Here is a 23,198-nt window from a genome sequence, read left to right as displayed (position 1 = left end):
TATAAATGTATTGTAACACACTGCTGTTTTATGTGCTTAAACTTATAAAGACATCAAAAATTGACACACTAAGTATGATATCAAAAGAGCAAAGCTAAGGTGTCTGTACTGCAAAGCTCCCTCATGTGTTACTCTTTTCTCCATTCACAGAAGCCTAAATTTGGGGCAAGGAAAAGGTTTTTATATGCTTAATGGTTGAGGGCTGTGCAGTCACCTAACAACTGCTGGGGAGCTCTGGGCACACAGAGTGGATTTAATTTTACTCAGTTTTCCTCTTATCCTCATTTTCAAAGTATAAGAAGAAAACAAGTATTTGCCTTACTTGAGCCAAAATTTTCTGTCAACATAATCCTTCTCAGTTGTTACTTTTAAGCCACCTCAACTCTTGTGGGGGAAGCCTGGGCTCTAAATAAAGTTATCATCAAATAGTTTTTTTTTAAAGGAGGGTCAGAAAAAGTGAACTAGGGAAAGAGTCTGACCAGGACTCAGAAGAAAGCTCCTGTGGTCCCTTCCGGGTGGTGGTGGGGAGACAGCAGGGGGCACAGCTTCTCCCAGGCGGCTTCCCATTTAGAAACGGGGACACTACTGCCCCAGTCTTTGTCACCTTTACTGACAACAACAGAAAGACCCAAGGCGACGTTTATAAATATGCTCTGAAGAATGTAACGTACTTTATAAACTAAAAGGTTTTGCCTTGTCAAATTTACAATACTAATTCGATTTTTTTCTGGGCTGTCATAAGGCACCACATGAAATTAGCCCCCTCATATATGCTTTTCTGATTTTACACTATTACTTCTAACTTGTCACTCTGAAGGCACCAAGTCTCCCCAGTCCTCAGAGCTCCCCAGATCTGCATTTTTGAGAGAAAGGTACGGTTCGAGGCATTCTATTTAAGGCATGACATTTCAGGGCATCCCTGTGGTGTGTGGAAAGAGGCCCGAGAAGAGGAGAAAGATCACAGGGAACAAAAGGTTTCCCATAACCTACACGCAGCACCCTCTCCATTTTCATTCACTCACCAGCAGGGCTCTTCAGCACTATCTTAGAATACCAGTGGCTCTTACATCCTTTAAAGCAGTAATAAATGCCTCCTGTCCTTCTGAAGGCAGGAAACTTAGCAGAGTGAGGAGCATCTTAGGTACAGCAGCCTTCCAGAGTGTGTCTTCCACTGGGGCAAGATTCCTCCCCTCCCCTAAGGCCAGTAATGTCTCATACCCCGACACAGCCCACACTTTCTGAAGAGGGAAACTAGTTTGAGACTTAATTTTAATGCACTAATAAGTCAAATGAGTAACAAATCACCTTTACAACTGATGGGCAAATACAACAGATCCTGTGCATTTGAGAAAATGACAAATTCCCAAGTTCTCAAGTGGCACTAATGCCCAGAATTATCAGACTTGTTCTATCTGAGTCTTGCAATCTCTAAGTGTACTTTCAAATCTCCCTGGATTACTGCATATAGCTTCACAATTCAGACAGAGCATTCAACCCCAATTTAATTCCAACTCATAGAGGGCTCTCAGATTCACACAGGGGATCTATGTGAGTAACCAAACAACTAAAAGAGGAAATGCTGTTGTTCACAGCCTCAGAAACGAGTGGAGTGTGCGATGTGCCAGTAAACCAGCAACCCTGAAGGGATAACGACAGCAAGGAAGGACAAGCCCCTGGCACACCCGGATTTGGGTGAGTATGACACAGGAAGATTCAGATTCACAAAGATGAAGGACTGGATTTTGGAGAAAGATTTACAGAAGGATTCCTTATGATAGCAAGCTCCCCCTGTGCATTTAAAATACAATTTTGAATATTTCATTTATACTCAGGTTTCCAGGAATCTATCTCCCACATCAAGCTGCCCTGCTTAATTAAACTGTGGCCAAAACTTCTCTGAGTTCAAACAGTGCTGACATAAAAATAGGCTATAATTTATTTCACTAAAAAGGAAATTTAATTTTAAAAAAGGTAATTCCAGAATTTGTTTAGCAGGTTCATCTCTTCAACTTACTGGATTTTTTGCTAGGTATTCTGTTGAGTGGAAGCATTTGGTTTTGGTTTCGCTTTGTGTTTTACTGTTTTGATTTAAATTCTAATGCAAAGTCTATTAGGTGCTTTCACAGCCTGGGTCCGTGCATAACTGTTAACAATGAGGGGTGTCCCAGTAGCAGAGATGTCCATTCTGCTCAATCTCAACAGGCCTCTTTAACTGCTCCATCCTCCCCTCAGCTACCATGGAGTCACCGTCGTCTATGACCGACCGCTCATCAGTCCTTCCCAGAAAATTCTGGAATGGACAAAATGAGTCTCTGGACACTCAGATCATAACCTGAAAAACAAGGGTGTTGGCAGCCACGTTCTGCCACCTGGACTGAGGAGTAGAGGGTGCTGGTCCAAAACAGAGAAGAACTCAGAAGCAGTGACGGAAGCTAAGAGACAGGACAGAGAGAGAAAAGAGCTTCCCAGGCGAATCCTTAGAGTGTTCCCGTGTCTGGGTCCCAGTCTGAAGCTCAGCTATGTCCCAGTAGAGATTCCAGGAGGGAGCCTAGAATCCTTCCAATAAAGTGCCTTTTGTGTATAAGTGAGTTCAGTTAGGTCTCTTTTACTTGTAATCCAGAGTCCCCTAACTAAAAGAGGGCTCTACAGTCCTTTCTGTTGATTGTCTTGAAAGAGGCAAGATAGAAGCCTGCAGGTGGTAGATGGAACCCAGCAGGGTCTGCAAGTCAGAAAGAGAACCTGCTTCAGTGGCAGGGGTTCAACGGGGTAACTCCAACCTCATGCATCTCACCAGGCCACCAGAGGTCAACTCCTCTAGTTAACCTACCAACTAATGGTAGGTTAAAAGGGAAGTGAGCTATTTTCTATTCCGCATCCTTGCTTTAAAGTATAATACAGAAAAGGCAGAACAGTTTTCAGGATACCATCAAAAAGCATGGTGCCTGGAGAGCAGAGCTTCCCAGGTGCAAGAACAACAAACCAGACCCAGAGAAGGGGGGGCACAGCACCTCCACCAAGTCAACTCCCATACAAAAGGGAAGTAAATCCCAGCTTAAAAAGCAAAAGGACATCAGTTAGACAGAGCATGCTGATTATATATATATATAGAGAGAGAGACGGTAAAGAGACAAGAAGCAACCACTAATAAGTATGCCAAAGTACCTGGTTAAAATATGACCCATCATGATAGTCACACATCAATGTACTTAATGCTACTGAACTACACACTTTATAAATAGCTACAATGATAAATTTTGTTATGTATATTTTACCGCAATTTAAAACAACAAAAAACAATTATGAATCAAGAGTCACAATGACAAACACCATGCACGGTGTTACCTGTGACGGTCCTGTAAATAACATGCCCCCTTGCCATGGGCAACTCAGTACAAAACTGGGGTGACTTGAGTGGAAGTTTCAGTGGGCAGAAAAGAGCTGTGGTTTTGAGAAGGTGGGAGTAGGGACTGCTGAATCCAGGCAGTCATCTCCTAAAATTAGTAGTGACGAAAGCTCAGTCCACACAGTCCATTTTCCCCCACCTCCTAATACCGGATCAGCACGGTCTTAACATTACTAATTCCTAAGTATTTCAACATAAACTCCTCAGAAGTCACTGCTGGTTTCCTATCAGCCACAAACAGATGGCAGCCCAGAAGAGTCCTGTTCCCATTATGCCAACTTGGCGGGAGACTCACCTGCCACCACCTGAAACACTGATCCCTCCCACCTGCACGCAGAAGGCTCCCAAACACAACTAAAATCCCGCCCAGATGCCCACTGATCGGCATCCTTAAAAGCATGGGGGGGAAGTCTCATTACAACTCCACTAATTAATAAACATAGGGAGGGACCACATCGCATCCTAATATGATTACAGGAACACTGCAGCTTTCGTTGCAGCTCCACTCTGCAGTTCAGGCTGGTTCCCCGCCTGATTACACTGGGATGTAATCCAGTTTTCTAATACATCCATATGTATGAGAATCAGAGCAGATCTTATTACATCAAACCTGGCGAAAAACCTCTGGAGATGCTAAAAGTTCACTTTCCGATACATTAAAGCATCCTTAAACTTTATTTATACTGAAACCTTCTATCCTGTCTTTACAACCTCAACACAGATTTCTTTGCTGCAATTTTTAAGTTAAATGATCAAACACTAAGAAAATGACTGTTCACAAATTATGTCTAAATCAGAAAACCTGAAAGATGCCTCTGTGCGTGTGTATGTGTGAGTATATGTATGTGTGTATATATGTACACACACACACATATTTATATACTGGCAAGAAGGAAGAAAAGGAAAAATAGATTTTTTATTTCATCAGATTCCAAGCAGAGATGCTCTTTTGTGCTCTATGGACATGCCTGCTAACCACCAGGGCCTTAACCACTGACTGCTCCTTGCCTGCTCAGCAGATCAAATGTGACTCTCTGGAATGTTAAGCCAAAGTTTTCTTTAGCAGGGGCAGCTTAAATTAACTACAGCTCACTGTACTCCGGCCACTGTCCAGCAATGAACACTTCAATGGCCCTGCTCTTGCAATAAAGACCAAAATCCTTAAACATGGGAAACAAGGCCCAGAACAAAAAGAGCCTCTTTCACTAAGGCCTTTGCAGTCCCTCAGGGTGCCATCTCTGACCCTCAGATCCCACCTTTATACCCTGTACTGCTCCCTCCTGGAATGAATGAATGAATGAATGAATGAATGAATCAGCATGTCTTTGGGTGCAAGTAATAGATAATCTCAACTCAGGTCGCCTTAAACAATAGGAAATTTATTTCACACCACAAGTCCAAAGGCTTTGATGAGTGCTAGGCTCTGAGGAGTTTTTTCTGCTATTTTCCTGGCTCTGTCCTCCTCCCTGCATGGGCTTCATGTTCAGACTGTAGCAATGCAGCTGTTAACAGTTTCAGACAGCACATCCAACACGGCAATACTTGAGGAAAAGGATTCTCTTTCCTAGTATTGTGATTTTAAGGTTGAGAAGTTTTCCAGAACCACTTGGCAGACCAGAACTAGGTCCCCTGCTTACTACTAACAGTCACGATGGCGAGCGGCACCAGCATGACTGGCGGAGACAAATCAGGACTTAGCCCTGTGCTGGGCTTGGATCACCTTCCCACAGTTCATGGAGATGGGGAAGATATCTAAACAAGGCCCGAATTCCATTAAGAAGGGAAGACAGGATGTTAGACATGCACTCAATAGGGTCAGATGGTTACCAATCTGGGGTATATGCTCTGGTTGTCAACACCGTATAAGAGCAAACCTCCACTAGCCTTGCCCATGGTGCATCTATAAAACTGGCAGCCCCAGCCCGGAGGGGAGGCCACAACGCAAACAAGGGGGTAAGAGAAGGAATGCGGGACTCTCAATCAGCAGGTGTGGACTCAAGTCCCAAAACTTCTGCTCAGTTATGTGACTATGTACAAACCCCTTGATCTCACTTTTTTCATAAAACAAAAAAAAAATGCTTGACATAATGTGCAAGGTTGCTGTGAAGACCATTAATAAAATGGCAGATGTGGAAAGAGGCTTTGTAAAAGTAATGATCACAGCTGCAACTTGCAGTGGAAAAAGCCACTGAGAAAGACATCTCCATAAAAAGAAAAAGGATGACTCCTGTTTGGCCAAAATGAAGCAGGTATAATCTACTAATGGGCATCTGCTTTTAAAATTGTATTTCTATTGATTTCCTTGTGACTTGGTGGGCGGCTTTCCCATATGACCTACCGACTCTGAGAGCTGCGGTGGGTGTAACAACCCTACAGACGCTGCCTTGCGCGCCGGCCCAACACCAAACCCAGGGTCCTGGCTCTTCCGCTGCTCCCGCCCCCTCGGGCAGGCACAGCCATCACAGTCTCACTGCTCTCCCAAAAAGCAGTGTGGTGGTGTTTTCAAGTCAGAAAAGGTTAAGAAAATGTAAGTGTTTTCACAGTGAGGAGAGGGAAGACTGATTTAAATGCACAAGTAGAAGCTAGTGGTTCCTTGTGAGAACGCTCAACCCAACTCATACGAACACTTGTGCGTCACGACACCCATAGACAGTGAATGCAGAGGCATCTTCAGCCTCCCTGCTGGTGCTGTTTTTACTGGCAGTGTGGCCTTGAAGCCACTCAACATGGCTTGTGTTCTACCTAATCTCTTGTCTGCCCTCCCTGCCTCTTTCTTCATTCATCTGTCTCCGCTTACAGTGGAGGTGGGGGTGGAGATGGGAACGTGCCAGAGATTCTCAAACCCACCCAAAAAGTAGGACACACACTTATCTATGCCAACCACATTTTCTCTTATTAGATACAACATGCTTCATTGGGGCAATCAAGTTAGAAGACTGCCCTTGCCTAACACCAAGATTCTGGAGAGAGAAAGCAGTCATATGCTGCGCATACTCTGAAGTCGAGGAACTTAAAACGCTTCCTCACAGTGACGGTGCCCTTCCCTCCAAGACTTAAAAATCAACAACATATGATTTTCCACTCCGGTCCAGGCAAAAGAAGAAGGAGGCAACACTGCAAGAGTAAAGACATCTTAAGTAATCACAGCACAGGAATAACAGAGGCAGCAACTGGCAGCTGGACAATGTGGGAGGCACTTCTGTGCCCAAGCTCCTTGTGGTCACACGTACGTGCAACAGTGCCACTGCCGAGACACAAGCTTCCTAGGGGCAGGTGTGCCTAATGAGACTGATGCGCAAGAATATTTTCCATCTAAATTACATGTGTGTACAAGGATTCTGTAAACCATAAAGCTGCCACGTTCCACACAAGTGCGAGGTTTCAAGCACGGGACTCTACAGGGCACGTTGCCACGCATGGTCCTGTCTCTTCAAAACCAAACCCATTTAATGCAGCGTGGTGCCCTGGGAAAGGAAATTACTGAAAAAACTGGTGCAATCAGAAGGAAGTCTAGAGTTCAGTTAATAACAATGCACCAATGTTAGTTTTTAAGTTTTGACAGATGTTCTATAGTTACTAGGATGTTAACATTAGAGGAAGCTGGGTGAAGGGTCTATGGGAACTCTCTGTACAAAGCTATCTTCATACCTTTTCTGTAAATTCAAAATTACTCCAAGATAAAAGCTTATTTTAAAAAGTTGAAAACACTTGTCTGCTTAAAAAAAGAGAAAAAGAAAAAAGAAAAGGAAAAAAGAACTTCATGCGAAAAGACTTTCTAAGCAAACCATCAAAGTAGAAACTATGGAAAAAAGACTGATAGACTTGACTCAGAAAATTTAAACCTTATACATCAAAATACGTCATGAACAGAGCTGGAGTTGACCAGCAACCCACAAACTGGGAAAATATTTATACCATACACACAAGAAAAGGGTTTGATATACATAACACAGTAAATTTTTTATAGTTTTGAAATTTAAAGAGGCCACATGCCTAAGTGCTCCGTCTGCTACAACTGTTTTCATACATTTCAAATCAGTATGTCCCAACCTGAATTCAGTCTTCTTGAACCACATGTTTTTTTCTCATTTCAGCCACTGCCTCTGATCCCCCACACCGGGGGCTCTGCTAGAGAAAGCAGAGCTTCAGTGCAGCCTTCTCCACAAGGAGCTAACTTCTGTTTAATTTGCTGGACCACTCCTAGCCAAAATCTCCTTCTAGAATCCAGGACTCTTCTCCTTTATGAGCCCAGTATGTCAAGCTTACCTGCTCGGTGCCCACCATAGTGAAAACGGGTCAAACCATAACCACAAGTGGGAGTCCTGAGAAACGACTAGGGTGTCAAAGATCTTGCAGGTAAAAACCAGACTCCAATTTTAGCACCAGCCAATCAGAAAAAAAGGAAGCAGAAAAGCATTCCACAGGTGGGCAGTCACCTCCCACCTGTAGCCCCACTTACCTGATTTCTAGAGAGACTCTCAAATTCAAAAAAAAGCCTCTTCTTAAAATAAATTACAATTACAACTAATTCAGCAGTTAATATTAGAACTAGCCTATCTTAGTAATTTTTTGGTTGTTATTTTTGTGCTTTTAAATTTAGAAGAGGACCAGAGAATCTGAAGAGAATATACTTCAAGCATATACATATCAAAACATACAGTTTATATTATGTCAGAGTTAGAATCACATCAAGAATTAATATTGGTCATGTTATCATATTAAAATTAAGAAGCAAAAAGAACATTGAAGTTCCATACATAAAACAATACCTAGAGGTCAAGAAACAAAGCATTTTTCAGAGTAGTGTGACCATGATTAAAACCATGGGACTGAAAATTCAGGAGCTAAAAGTTTGCATCTCAGTAGATTATCTTCTTCCAAAAACCTCAGGCAGATTTCTGCTGCCCTGCTTATCTGGAGTTTCCTAAGCTGTAAGATAGTTCACTTCTCAAAATAACATTAAGTACTTAAGACAGTACTTAAGGCCAGGTAAAGACAAAATGAAGAGAAGAATTAAACTGAGTTTTAACTTCTTAAAGCTCATTCATGATCTAATTTGTGAATGAGTCCAAACTCCCCAGCACGCCTCCTTCTTCAAATATCTCACCTTGGGTCCACTTTACTGCTCATTAGCACCAAAGGATATTCAACTGAAACCAACTGTGCTAGTCATTAACCATCTAGTGAAAGGTTTGAGGATAGCTGAAATTAAGAGTGAAGTAATTGGCTTAAATTGACTTCCAGTGATTACTGTTATCTTTCACATGACAGTACTCCCACAAAAAGTTTGGCTGTCTTGCATACACCAGAGAAACAGGTCAATTACCCACACCCAAGCATCTACACATTTTTCTGTATCAAGCATAAGAGAAAAACTTCACCATCTGAACACGGGTGAACCGCCAAGGAGATGCCATTTCCATGATCGTTAATCAGCAAAGGAGATCAATGACACTTGCAAATCACAGAAAACCAAGGAAGGGAAGAAGACAACGTGATATCCCAAGGCTCTGAGAACTAAAGACAACACACCATTTATGAGCCGTGGGTCAATCTTGAGGCTGCCCTACTTATTTACAATAAACTTATTACATTAAATTCACACAAGGCTGATTTCAAAGTACCTTATAAACATTATTACTTCTATATATGCCTCTGTAAAGAGAAGTATTTTTAGCCTAGGAGGGACCTCTGATGGCACTTAATGTTTTTCTATCACATTTCTTGCTCATAAATACACATAAGATACAAATCCTATTCACTGTACTGCGTCACAAAAATTTTCAAAGTAACATTAATTTAATTGATCAAAAACATAAATAAATCTATTCTATGCAGCAATGTAATCATGCAGACTGTTAATGGTCCAGAAAAGTTTGGTAGTGATTAGTTAAAATTAAAGGTTGACAAAACTAGATAAAACTGAATTATGGTGATAATTTGTGGACTTCATATATCAGCACTTTGCTCTCCACTGATAACAGACACCTGGCTCTCATAGCCGTAAGAATGGTGAGGAGGAGGGAGATGCAAAATCAAACACAAACAGGATGCCATAAATCCAAAAAGGTTGTGAAATGACGCTCTAGTAAGCTATAATGGATAGATTCTGGGCAGCACCCCAATCCCACACTGCTTAATTTATTCCCAAGTCCCTTAGAATCAAAGCTGGGTAAAAAGACAAAACAATGTGTGTGCCACTTTCAATCTCACTCTGTCACGGTATTAAAGGTTATTACTACTGGAATAAGCAAACTACAAGCTTTCTATGTCTTACTAAGAATTCTATGTTTTATTCCAAGCATTTCAAATAATACAGAATTTATTTCATCATTCAGATATCAGAAAATTCTGAAAAGTTAACTTCCTATGAGGAAACACAGACCGGGTTTCTCATTTAATGGGAAAAGACAGCAAGCACAAAAAGCACAAAAACGAAAAGGGTTCAAACTAATGTAGGCGCTGGAAAACGTGACCTGAGTTTAACCAGCCATCCACCTGGTTGTTCCCATGATCCAACCTCCTCAAACTTCCCCCTCTCAGAACAGTTAAGTCCAGATACAACTTTCTGAAGGCATTCTTCTCTAGCATGACAGATGCTAACACATAACTTTCTGATGATTTAACAATTCTGTACAGTAACCATGGCCACCTGAAATGTCAGCTTCGGCTGTCCAGGGTTTTCATACACAGCATAAGCCTAACTTCTTATGATGCACCTTTTGATATTCTAACCATTGGAGCTGAATTTGCCCATCTGGTCTTATGGCTAAGAGGGTTGTCTGAAGCTTGAGAAACTGATTATGTGTGAAGATAATCCTGTATATTCTCAGCACATGGCACATCACTACTGATCAACTTTTGTATTAAATGTTAAAACTGCCCCAGTACTAACCAGCCTGTCCTCATGGAGGACCTCTGACACTGTTTTATCACAGAGGTCATTAACAATGCCATGTGTTTCCCCAGGATGGTACCATATACTCCTAACAGCCAAAGATGAAGGAAAGCTATGCAGGGGGACAAATATGTTCTACACAAAGACAATTTCCCTTGCCTGAAAATTACTTACACATACACACACACACACCAGATGCAACTGCCTCAGAAGTTTAAACTAATCTTCCTTTTGTTGTTTAGAAACTGGTCAAAGAAAAAGTCGTTTGGATGAAAAAATTCTGAACCCAGTGGCATGTCTATATCTAAGTGGAATTTGAAAACACTGAGCAACAGTCTTAGAAAGCAGATACAAAGAGCCTTTAGAACCTAGTGTCCTAACCAGTAACTAGTTGGATCAACAGCTAAGACTTAAAAGTAAAGGTTGAGACTCTGTCATAAAAATTATTCATTAAAAAGGCCTTTTTAGCCTTAACCGGACACAAACAGATCAGATACAACAAAAATTGTAACTCCGCGGCTCTACCCTGCCCATTCCAAACTAGGAGAAAACGTCCAAGTATTAAGACTACCCCAAAAAAGAAGAATAGCAGAAGTAAGCATAACAACATAATACTTTACATTATGCATTTCCAAATCCTTCACATTCATTAAGGTCTAAATTGAGTCTTTACTCTTTAAAAGTTGAGAAATGAGCATCCATTTAAATTGTAATGTGTGTTACCTTTCTCAAAGCTCTTTCACATCCATTTTGACTCTAATTGTGCTTTTGATTAAAAATAATAACAGGGAGAAAGATGTTCAAACAAGTCTGTACCTCTGCATACCTGTGGAATCATGTCTACCTTCTACAACCTACGACACCATTACTATTGGAGGCTTTCCATAAACACTACTTTTTAATTCTATTCTTAAAATACTTTCTCTCAAAGGAGGGTATCTTTGACACAAGTACAAAGACTTCTGTTTCTACTCACTTACATCAGAGAAATATATTTGATTCTGAATTAACCACATTTAAAGGGAAAATAGCTTAATTTTTAAATCCATGAATAACCCAAAATTTTAGTTTTGTCCCATCATTTTCTATGAAAGTAAGAAATCAAATAAAGTTGATCCACTGGTGTAGGTGCTGACATGCCAAAAACAGAAGTTAAAGGGAAAAGAAAACCCAAGTTTATCAGTTATCAGAGTTTTCAGTAATTTATTAGAGGTGCAGTAGTTAATTCAATGTTTTTGAGCAAAAAATTTATTTAATTTTAACTGAATGTATAGCAGGCATCTATCTCTTTGTCTTCATGGAATGACTTCCCTTTCTTTAGCTAAAAGCACCCCAGCTCACCTCATGACTCCTCCATTCCATATGAGGGCAATCCTACACACACACACACACCCCCACACACACACACAACCAAAGGATGGACAAATTACCTAATGAGGCCAGTCATATTCTCTCTCCAGGAAAACCGAATCTAATGACATGAGAATGAAATCAGTTCGTGCTCTCTGAGACCACCGAAACAGACTACCTGTTAGGTGGTTCCTGAAGCCCAGATACTCAAAGGTCTAATTCTTGGCCTCCAAAGCCTAGGTGTTCAGTGTTTTCTATGCTTATGTTAAGTGCTATGCCTACAGTTCCGAAATCTCTCTTTTTCACTCAGTAATGTATAATGGGCATCTATACAGGTGGTTTAATATAGATCCATGTCATTATTTTCAGTGGCCGCATGCAATGAAGGTACCATAATCTATTTAACCAATTCCTTACTTAAGGTTATTTGCTTTACAATTGTGTGCAAGAACTAGTTCTTTTCTATGTACATGTATTTTTGCTAATTTTTCCTATTGTTTCTTTAGGATAAATTCCTAAATGTGGACTTGCTGGGTTAAAGGCTATACAAATTTTACATTTGATACTAATAGTAGCTATTTAGAATAAGTGCACCAATTTATACCTCTACAAAGACCAAGAGTACACATTCCCCTTCATCCTCACCAGCATTGGAATTACCACCATCCTTATTCCTGTTCCAAACTGGGAAATGTCCAAATATTAAGACTACCAAGAGAAGGAATACCAGAAGTAAACATAATAATATGATACTTTGTATTAAACTTTACCAAAGTATTTCACATCCAGTAAGGTCTGAAATGAGTCTAAATTATATTGCCAATATAATAATTGAAACATGGTGTCTTAGTTGGCTGACACCATTGTCTTGGCTCAGGCTGCCACAATAAAAATATCATGGACTGTGGTGACTTAAACAAAAGAATTTATTTCTCACAGTGCTGGAGGCTGAGAACTCCAAGATTAAGATGCCAACAAGGTAGGTTTCATTTGAGACCTCTCCTCTTCACTTACAAGGGGCTGCCATGTGACTGTGTGATCACATGACCTCTCCCTTGTGCAGGGCAGGGGCTGGGGTGCTGCAGAAGAAAGTGGGTAAGTTCCCTGGTGCCTCTTCTTATAAGGGTACCAATCCCTTCATGAGGGCTGCACCCTAACCCTAATTACCTCCTATAGACTTGATCTCCAAACCCCATCACATTGGGGGTTGGGGCTTCAACATAAGAATTTGGGGGAGAAACATTCAGTTCATAGCAAATGGTTATCTTATTTTTGCTTTTAACTTCATTTGTTTAATTACTAGTAAAACTGAATATTTTGTTTTTGTTTATCGGTCATTTATTTTTCCTTTTTTTTTTTCCTTTTAAAAATGATCTGCCCTGATTCCAAACCTGGAACAGGAAGGGTACAAGATGATCCCGGAACATCTTGTCACACCAGAAAGGGAGGAAGATACTACAGATAACTAGAGGCGTGTCATATAAGGACTTGGAGCCAACCTTCTATCTGTGTGAGATAGGACAACTCAAGCAGCAAAAGGGCAATATTGAAATGGACTAAAACACATCATATATGCTAAAATAGAGGAGTTCATAAAGATACTCAAAAGAAAAAAAGGAAAGAAAAGACCCCTTCTCCATCACCACTAGAGAATGCTGACTAGCCAACTCATGTTTTGGAAAGTAGAAAATAAAGGGAAATAATCAAACATTCTTCTATCAGGGTGAGCCCTATATGCTCTTTCATAGAGCAAAATACACCACCACTGTAACATTAGCTGGGGAACAAAAACATCATCAGCTGCAAATTTCAGAAAGATGTACCATCCATGTGAAAAGGAAATTACAGGACACAGTTAAGGATATAACATACATATTAGTTTTATCCCCCATGGGTCCTATATTATTAAAAGGTACTATGCATTAAATAATAACTAATTTGATTTTCTACTTTAATTAAATAAAGGTATCTATGATTTCCAGTGACAGCACTTGATCATCATGAAGTTACCTCAGCTGGTAACACTACTAGTATGTTAAAATTTAGAAGGTTTATAAACAAAACGTAGTATGTACATACACGGAATATTATTCAGCCTTAAAAAGAAAATTCTGATATATGCTACAATATGGATGAACATTGAAAACATTATGCTAAGTGAAATAAACTAGTCAAAAAAGGACAAATACTATATGATTCCACTTATATGAGGGACCTAAAGTAGTTAAACTCATAGAGATTGGGGGGGGTGGGTAAGAAGCTCCTGTTTAATAAAATAAAATGCAAAGTTTCAGTTTAGGAAGATGAAAAAGTTGTGGAGATGGACAGTGGTGACAGTTGCACAACAATGTGAATGTACTTAACGTCACTGAACTGTACAGTTTAAAATGGTTAATACGGTACATTTTATGTTATGTATATTTTATCATAAAAAACTTAGTATGTTTTATATGTTAAAATTTACTCAACTAAATTAACATTATCCCAGACAAATTAAAAGAAATTTGAAATTTCACTCACATATTCCCTGCAATCTCAGCAGTCTAAGGGCAAATGTACAATTTGGGGAAGGCTTTTGGTAATACTGAAAACACTTCATAGAGTGCTGAACAGGAACCAACGCAATAACGAAATCAAAGCATTTCATAGCAGAAGTTTTACTCAGTTTTTTAATGCATCTGATGAATCACATGCATAGTTGGTCCATTTAATCTATCTTCAATCTTTCTTCACCCACAAAAGAGAACAGGAAAGAGACTGTAATTGATACTGTAAATGCAGTGAAACAGATGAAGAACAATGTCCTCACTGAGCCCTGCGCATGGAAGGCACTCAACAAACATTTCTGAAATAGAGATACTCAGTGAATCTGCAGTAAGACCAAAGACAACCTGGGCTTACATTCTGTCCTCCACACTCTCCAGCAAGAGGGCTGAAACACAGCCTGAAGGAAGGCTGCTGTCTCTTTACTGTTCTTTCATTACTGGGGATCTCTGCAGCAACGTGTGGTGGTTCAATGTAAAATAGGTTTCATGTACCACATATCCTTTTATGGGTTAAAAAAAATGTTTTACCATTCAGAGTTTTGGTGGGAAAAAGTATGAATAATCAAACTGCCATTCTCATAGCTCCATATGAAAACTAGAAAGTTCAATATGATACGCACATCTTTTCTAAATGAAGAAGTCAGTTTTAAAATATACAGTAGTAAGTACGTTACTATTTCTCAGGCACAGTAAGTAATCCTGGCTTTCTACTCTTCTCCCACGTCAGAAAGCTCCACTGTGGGGGAGAGGGTATAGCTCAAGAGGTAGAGTGCATGCTTAGCATGCACAGGGTCCTCAGTTCAATTCCCAGTACCTCCTCTAAAAATAAATAAACTTTATTACCTCCCCACAGACACACCAAAAAGAAACAGAAAAAAAAACCCAAATAAAATAAAATGCTGGATTAAAAAAAAAGAAAGAAAGAAAGCTCCACCGTGTTATTTTTAAAAAAATCTCCCCTATATGATCCCTCTAACTCAGTACTACATACCTCTAAGTCTAGAGGTCAACACCACCTCCCCAATCAACACTGCTACTTTCACAGACCTTCCTAAAATAGAGCACTTAAAATTCTCAAAGGAAATTCACATCCTCTAACAACTCTCATACAAATTATTATGCTTTAAATTGAGGAGCTAAACACTAGATTTAGCTATTCACAATTTATTCATATACTCATTTCCACAATAGTAAACTATCCAGAAATAAAGGAAGGTGCCTGAGGTCCTCCCAGACTGAGTGCAGCTATCACTGTGCAGTTTGAGATGAGCTTCCAAACTGCCCCACCAGACCACCTGGACTCTTGGTGGCTGTCTCTGGATTGCAGCGTGGCTATGTGCAAGATGCCCTGTCACTTCACATCCATCACAAGCCCAAACCCCAGCCACGGCTGCTGCGGGGCCTGGGGACCACAGCACCATTCCTAGTGGCCTTGCCTGCAAGAACTAAACTCCAAGAAATGGAAACCTGGGACACAGACGGAAAGGCACAAAGAAAGGGACCCCCAAATGAATTTTTACATTCTTCAAAACCTTACAAACGATGTTCTCTGTGCTTTTTTAAGAACCTGCCTACTGGGTATCCTTAAGGTGCTGCTGAACCACTGCAAAATACAAAGAGGAGGAGAGCCCCCAAACAGAGAAATCCGGGGGACAGCTCCCTGTAAGGGGAGCCGACTGTCCACAAGCAGAAAAGTGTTAGAAGACTTTTCGATCACCATGGCAATTCAGCAGGTAAGTCACATCCATCCCCGATTGGACTGTGTCACCCTCATTTCCTCCCACAAAGCCAGATGGCCCTCACCCTTCCAACCTTGAAGTGGTGTGACAGGAAAAAGTAGACCCCTCTCCCTACTAATTGCCCGAGCAGGTCAAACTTTAGAACCAGCATCATGCACTTTTGTTTTTAAGCTCAGAGAAAATAGGAAGGGCTGGTAATCTGAGCGGAATCTCCGTGATTTGCCCAAGGAAACAGCTCAGACCAGACAGCAGAAGCGCCAGCATTTCCATGCAGCTGCCACGACAGGTGACCGGGCCGCTTTGCAGACACCCCGCTCGCTCGGGGGCTTCACGGAGGTGGGGCAGCAGGAAAGGGAAGGAGGGCGGGGGACAGACTGGAGGACGAGAAGGTGGGCAGAGGCCGGGAGGGAAATCCACTCCGTCCAGACACCGGGGAGGAAGAGGAGGAGCACAGTCTCTCTGGGGAAACCGTTTTAAGGGATTTTCTGTCTCCACAATTAAGGGGAAAAAATGGCTCCAAGCCAAACGCCTCCTGATCTACACACACACGCACACCGAGCTCCTCTTTCGCCCCATTTTCTTAGACGTTGAAACAAAGGGCTAAAGCAGCTGAACGGCAGCAAGCGCCGCCCGGAGCCCGGGTGTCGGCCACCGTCTTCCCACCGCGCCCTTGGGAGAGCCCACCCAGGCGGCCCGCCCGCCGCCCCCCGCCCGAGCACCGGCCCTCCCGCCCGGCCCGCGGCGCACGCCCCCCGTCCCGGGCCGGGGCCGCCCGACGCGTCCCCGCCAGCGCCCCGCAGAGGGGCCCGGCCGGGGCTGGGGGCCGAGCGCCCGCCCCGAGGGACAGGCTCCCGGCCCGGCTCCGGGGGGCGCTCCGGGCGGCGGTTGGGCCCGCCGCCTCCTCCCGCGGGAGGACGGCAGCGCCCCGGCCGGGGCGGCGGTGACAACGGCCCAGCGCCCGTCTCACCTCCGGGCGCCGGTGGCGGCGGCCCCGCGCTCCTCCGCGCCTCTCCGCCTCCGCCTCCAGCAGCCCCCGCCGCCGCCGCCGCCGCCGCCGCCTCCCCCCGCGTCTCGGCCGAGTCTCCGCCTCCCTCAGCCGCCGCCGCCGCCGCCGCCGCCGCCGCCGCTGGGCCCGGCTCCGCGCCACGTGACCGCGCCACGTGACCCGGCGCGGCTGGCAGGCGCCTCCCCGGCCGGCCTCGCGCCCTCGCGCCCCCGGGGACCCGCGCCCCGGCCGTTGACGCCCACCGGCTCTGGGCTGGAGTCGCGGCCCCGCCGCCCTCAGCTCGCGCTCGGCCCCGGCCGGAGTTGCTGCCCAGCTCGCCACCTGCCTGCTTCCACGCGCGCAACCCCCAACTCAGCAGACCCTCCAGCCCCTGCACACTCGCGAGCACACACTCACCGCACACTCGCACCCACGAACACACTCGCACGCACACTCTCACACACGTGTGCCAAAACGCACACCCGGCAGTCCTCGTGCCTCGGGGCAGATACACAGTGGACAACAATGAAAACAATTAGTAACTAGTCCAGTTTGAACGCCGCTCCCTTGAGGAATCCTCCCCAACCGGTAATGTAACGATTTGTATGCGGTCCAAACTTAATTTGAGCCGGAAGTGGAAATCACAATAGTGTGCTAAGTTGAAAGCCACAAGAAAGCACATGTTTGCTTGTGCTATGAACCACCGTTTCTCTCCATGAGGACAGTCATGGAAGTGTCTTTGATGGTGATGATCTCAGATACAGTATCTCATTTTCAGTTGGTCTAATGGGGAAAAGACTGGAGAGCGTCATTTTAACTCACGCGGGAGAGAAAAGCATTCACAGCCTTTTCCCACCTATTAGATTGATGTCCTGCTAGGAGCGGAAACTTCATCCGTCCTTCATTTTCCATCATGTACACAGAAATAGCATTGCTGATTCTGTGACACTGTTCATAGATGTGTAATTTTTTTAAAGTAGGCAAGAGCAGCATCCTTTCTTTCCTTGGTTTGAGGCATAACGTGCCCTATATAAAGTATAGCAGCCACTCTTTGCAAGCGTCCCACACTTTTTTCCATTTTGCCTGTTTGCCAAATTTTCCAAATCAGCTTCAGCTTCATATATAATTCCTGCTTCTGTGCATTTCTAGTTGTTGGAAAAAAAATAAAAGAGTTGGACTAGAGTCTAAATTCTGAAATGCCATGCCTACGATTTCACAAATGTTGGCAAGTGCTGCCTAGATTGTTTTAATTTTTAAAAAGTTAATTTTTAAACGACGATATTTGTCCCTTGCACGTATGCACATAAGTATAATGTGTTTGATAGAAATATTAATATGAGCCTTATTTGATAACAATATTTAATAACATCCCTAAAATTAATTTTGAAAATTTTCAGAAGTACAACTACATTTAAGTATTAGAGCGCCTTAAACCTCAATGGTAATCCTCACTCAGTTCAATGTAATGAGTATTATGCTTCAACTAAGGGCTCAATACTATGCTAAAGACTGTGAAGAACCAAAGGAAGTATACAGTATGGCCCTTGCCTTCAAAATGTACAACCTCTAAACAGAATTACTTTAAAATATATACATAACATTTTTTTTAAGTCTCTCTTTCTCACACACACACACATAATAACTGGGATCAGCAATCGGGACCTGGAGCAAATTTTGAAAAATCTGACCCTTAACTGTTAGACCTTAAAGAGTTAGTAAAAGAAAAACAAAGAGTTCATAAAAGGATGAAAGACACAAGTATGCAGGTGAAGAACTTGCTTGACCTAACAAATGCAATGGCTATAAAAGCATAAAAATGGTTTAACAAATACCATCGAGACTGATCAACATAGGTGTTTTTCTTCTGCAAAATGAAAAACTATTAACCCTGAAACCACTCTTCTGCTAATACCATAGTTTTCCTCATGGCTCCCATGCACAGATTCTCTTTTAATCGAACGCTGTTGGGCACTCATACAACCAACCCTCAGCAGAACCGCAAAGGCTCTCGAGTTTGTCTTCCACCTCTGTGCTTTCCCACAGTGTTGGTGGTGCTGTGAATGGCCTTCCAAGCCAGCATCTTCATTGAAGTCCTGCTTCTACCTCTTACAGCAAGTGATAGGGATCCCACACCTTTAGGGATCTGTTCCCTCTCTCTGCCTTTTCAGGATGAAAATATTTTCCTTAAGACAGTGTCACTTGAAGGCTCACTTACAGAAATCAAGTCAGTTGTGAATCGGCATTTTAAGCTTTAAAAAAGTCTAAATATGAAATAAAGATGATTGCCTATTATTTAGAAATCTGAAGCAACTGGGGGACCGTCGAGAGGGTATTTGGCAATAGAGACTCTACTACTGGCCTTCGAAATCTCACTGGTCCAACAATTCTTATTTTGGTGTGTTTAAAATACTTTTAAATATTAGAAAATTTGGCAACACATTTGAAGAAATGAAAGCAATCCTCAGTCATTATTGAATGATAATTACTAGAAGAGGGTCTCTCTCATGTGACATTCATGATTGTGGCTCTATTAACTGGCTGTCCTTTAGCTCTAGGTTTAAGTTTGAGACAAACTTCTTACTACCTGGACCAAGTTCCCCAAAGTTCTGACAGATAGGTGACCTTTCTTTGAAAGTTATACTATCTTTATATCTGCCTTGGGTCACACAGTGAGCTCAGAGCTCAGACTGAATCTGATAGGCATCTTGGTACCACTATGACAACTATGTGGTGACATCAGTACTTCACACCATCAGTATTGGGCTGTGCACCCATGAAGGAGGTGGGGCCAGCAGCACTGTGCTACTTCAAGGCAGGGCCTGAAGACACAAGGATCAGAAATCACAGCTGGGTGCCTTGGTTGGCCTCTGTGCTCTTCTCTCTTACTTTTCTACACCCCTCCCTCCCCATCACATCACTCTTAGACATCCAGAAACTGAAGACCCAGAAGCTCTTCTCTCGGTACCTCTCCCGCCTCCCTATCACCCAGCATGCCTAGTCATATCTCCTCTCTCTCCTGGCCACTACATAATTCAGAGCCTAAAGTTTCTGCTGACTCCAGATCTTCAGCCACCAAGACATTCAGCACAACGAATGGGAAACTGGATCCTGGATAGAGGGAGACAGAAAATGTTCACGGCAAAGGAGCTGGAGCTCTGGGAGAGTAAGATGAAAGCTTTTTGTTGTTCAGTACATCCTCAGAGCCAAAGATGCCAGTGCCAGCTTAGGCTTTACTACTGAAATACAGCATTTAGAAGAAGGGAGGCTATTCCCATGGTACGTGGTATTCCATGTAACCAGCCCCGTCCAGACTGTTTCTCTTAGTTCTGGATCCTACGTGTCACGTTTAGAGAAGCACATCGATAAGCTGCAGCATTAACTATGAAGAGTGGCCGGGGTGATAAAGGCTCTAGAAGCTGTATTACAATGTTATAGTTTTATAAGTAGCTGTTGAGGAAAACAGGAGTGTTTAACCCGAAAAGAAACAAAGACCATGCTGGTGAATATGCTCATGTGGGAGGACTATTCCTTTTTTCATCATGTATTGAGGAGCTAGCTTCTTTGGACCAAGCGCTGTCTAGATCAAGACCCAGTGTGTGTGGGTTTATGGGAGCCGGAGGAGCCTTCTAGTAGGGTGGTCCATGAGAGAAGTAGCAGCCAGGTCAGGTTGAGCTGAGCCTGCCCATGCCTCTCCTTTCACTCTGGCCAGCTGGGCTGGACACTGCAGGCGCCCCTGCCAGATCCTCCTCTCTGAGCCAAACAGCCTGGAGCCTCTGCCTGGCCCCTTCCTCTCCCCATCCTGTGGAGGGCCCCAGAGCAAAGGTCATGCCTGACCTGACGTCCAGCACCAACAGTACTGCTCAGCTCACTCTGGAAAGGAAAAAGATGGGAAACAGGAAAAAATGGCTTTAAAAAAAGAATTTTTATCATCACCTCCTTCCCAGCCTCCAAGAGAGGAGGTGAGCAGGCTGAGATACTGTACCTGTGGTTGATGCTTCATTCTCTCCCTCCCAATCTATACAGCCCTGAATTCTGACCAGACCCTGTCTGAGTAGCTGAGCAGAGTTGGGTACAGTTTTTTTCTTTAAGCAGAGTAGTCAATGGTCTTCCAAAAGGCACCAAAGTGGCCTCAGTAAAGGAATTGTTAAGGTAGGCAGGTGTCATTGTTTCGAGCAAACTTTTCTTTTTTTTTTTTTCTGGCAATGTCCTCAAACTGCCTCACCTCTTGATGTACAGACTTGGTCTCTGGGAAGGAGGAAGAGTGATTTGAGATCAGTGACCCTGACAACTTCCTTAGAGGCTCTGCTTCAAGGCTGGGAGGCCTCTGACGTGAAGGCACTGAGAGAGCAAAGACGATGGACTCATGGCCACACCTGGGCTGGGCAGGGCAGCCGCTTGAACCTCCAGGGTGGTGCTGGAGCCAGTTTTGGCTCAAACCTCAGGATGCTGGCTGCCCTCTGGGAAGCTTCTGGGGGTGACAGCTGTGGAGCTGGGAGCTGGGACTGAAGCTGATCAGGGTGTAAAACTTGTAGCCAAAACATAATACAGTAGGAATGACTTGACTCAAGTATCAAATACCTTAAAACCGTGGGTCTTCACTATTACTCTGTTTGTTATATCTTGGTTTTGTTTCTGCTTTAGCCACCACATGGAAGGACTAGTCAGAACTTGCGAAGAACAGACATGGTCACAAGGCCAAGGTCACAGGTGTATCATCTATACCAGCACATGGGGACTGGGTGAGCTTGGACACATCCTCCATCTCTCCGGCCTTCATTCCTCAGGCTGTAAAAGGCGGAGGGGGTGTTGGTCCCTGATCGTTTTCAACTCTAAAATTTTGCAGCTCTTTCAGTGAGATTTGTTAATGGATAGAAATAAATGGAGCCCTTTCCAAACCCGTGGCTTCTTTACAGTTTGGAATATTCATACCAACCTACTGTCAGGAATATTTCATTTGACTGGCTGTGTGAAAGTGAAGGACAAGGGGAGCTGCAAGGGGCGGGGGCTGGCTGCATGCAGTTTGAGACCTCAGTGGACTTACTAAAGTATAAAGTGCCCCAGTGAGTTTGCAAAGGGTAGATCTCCCAGCTACATTTAGTTTCTCCACATCAAATTCATCCGATTTACAGTTTCATAAGCTAGAAATGTAACCAAGCAGGACCCTATTGTCATCAATGACCATCTGGTATCTGTAGCGGTGTTTGTAACTGCTTAACTGTATAACGGCTTAAAGGGTTTTTCTCATGCCCTTGCTGACTAGGGTTGGGCTGGAGAAGAGGGAGGCTTGGGTGGTCGGCCCAGCCCTCTCATGGTGCTGTGTGCAGGGATCATGCTCAGTGCCCTGCTCTTGCCCTCAGTGCCCTGCTCTTGACCCTGACACCTCAGAAAGGGCTCTCGGGTTCATGTGCATCTTTTTGTTCATAACTTGGCCTAGCTGCACATGTCTGCAGTTGTTTTTGACCCCTTGTGGTTTCCTTCTCTTCTGTTATTTGAGCTGCAGGCCTCAGCCTGCAGCAGGAGTTCCCAGGCCTCAGCCTGCTTAAAAGGCTAAAAGCATTTATCAGCCTGACTTTAAACTGCACAAGTCTTTCTCTAGAGCTTTTTTCCACCGACCCCCTTCCTATGCGTCCTTTGTTCTAGGTACAAGAATATTAGAAGGGTCCCAAAGCCAGAAGTGAACTTCATACCCAGCAGACGGAAGGGGACCGACCTCTGCATCTGCAAAAACAAGAACAGCTTTGCAATAACTTGTTACCCTGTATGTGATCTCTATGGAAACTAGCTCCCCGCCTTGAACTCTTGAACTTTTACTATAAAACCTTCTGCCTTCTCTCCCAGACAGGCTCACAGTCTTGGAGGCATTAGCCCACTGTGATCTCCTTTGCCTGGCAAAGAAATGAAGCTGCCTATTCTACTTCATCCAAAACTCTGATCTAGAGTGTCAATTCAGTAAGCGGAGTATGGAGGCCGAGTTTCGGCAACAGGAAGGCTATAGAGGAAGAAAGAGCATTTTAAAATTAAATTTCTGTCTCGACCCCATCCTTTCCTTTTCTGTTCCTCCTCCTTCACCATTTTTCTCTCCGTGACCATAAATCCAAAACATACTTGGTCACCAGTAAAGTCACCAACAGGACCAATGTTCAAGTATTTCTTTATTTTGCAGTCATCTACCATCAATTTTCTGAAGATGTAAGTACAGCAATCACAGTTGGACCAACCGCCATTCTCCCCTCTTGCTTTCTTGTGAACCCTACCCAGTGTGTTAAGCTGTCCTTGT

General features: G+C 43.3%; 1 protein-coding gene and 1 long non-coding RNA gene across 3 annotated transcripts in view; one reads left to right on the top strand and one right to left on the bottom strand.

Moving 5' to 3' along the window:
* The window catches only part of TULP4 (TUB like protein 4), a 206,916-nt gene extending 189,859 nt beyond the window's left edge, over window positions 1-17,057 (bottom strand). For both annotated transcript variants that reach the window (XM_072966122.1, XM_072966123.1), the window contains exon 1: window positions 16,904-17,057. The gene's annotated coding sequence lies outside the window, so the exon portion shown is untranslated. The remainder of the gene's footprint in view (window positions 1-16,903) is intronic.
* A 119-nt stretch (window positions 17,058-17,176) lies between these two features.
* Window positions 17,177-23,054, top strand: LOC140697781 (uncharacterized). Its single transcript, XR_012075107.1, has 3 exons — window positions 17,177-17,509; window positions 21,563-21,660; window positions 22,562-23,054. It is a non-coding gene; the product is annotated as an uncharacterized lncRNA (long non-coding RNA).
* Window positions 23,055-23,198: the final 144 nt, after the last annotated feature.

The sequence above is a fragment of the Vicugna pacos genome, chromosome 8, assembly GCF_048564905.1.
Source record: "Vicugna pacos chromosome 8, VicPac4, whole genome shotgun sequence".
NCBI classification, from domain to species: Eukaryota; Metazoa; Chordata; class Mammalia; order Artiodactyla; family Camelidae; genus Vicugna; species Vicugna pacos.
Note: the sequence above shows the minus strand (reverse complement) of the source record. Positions and strands in the feature narration are given on the sequence as shown.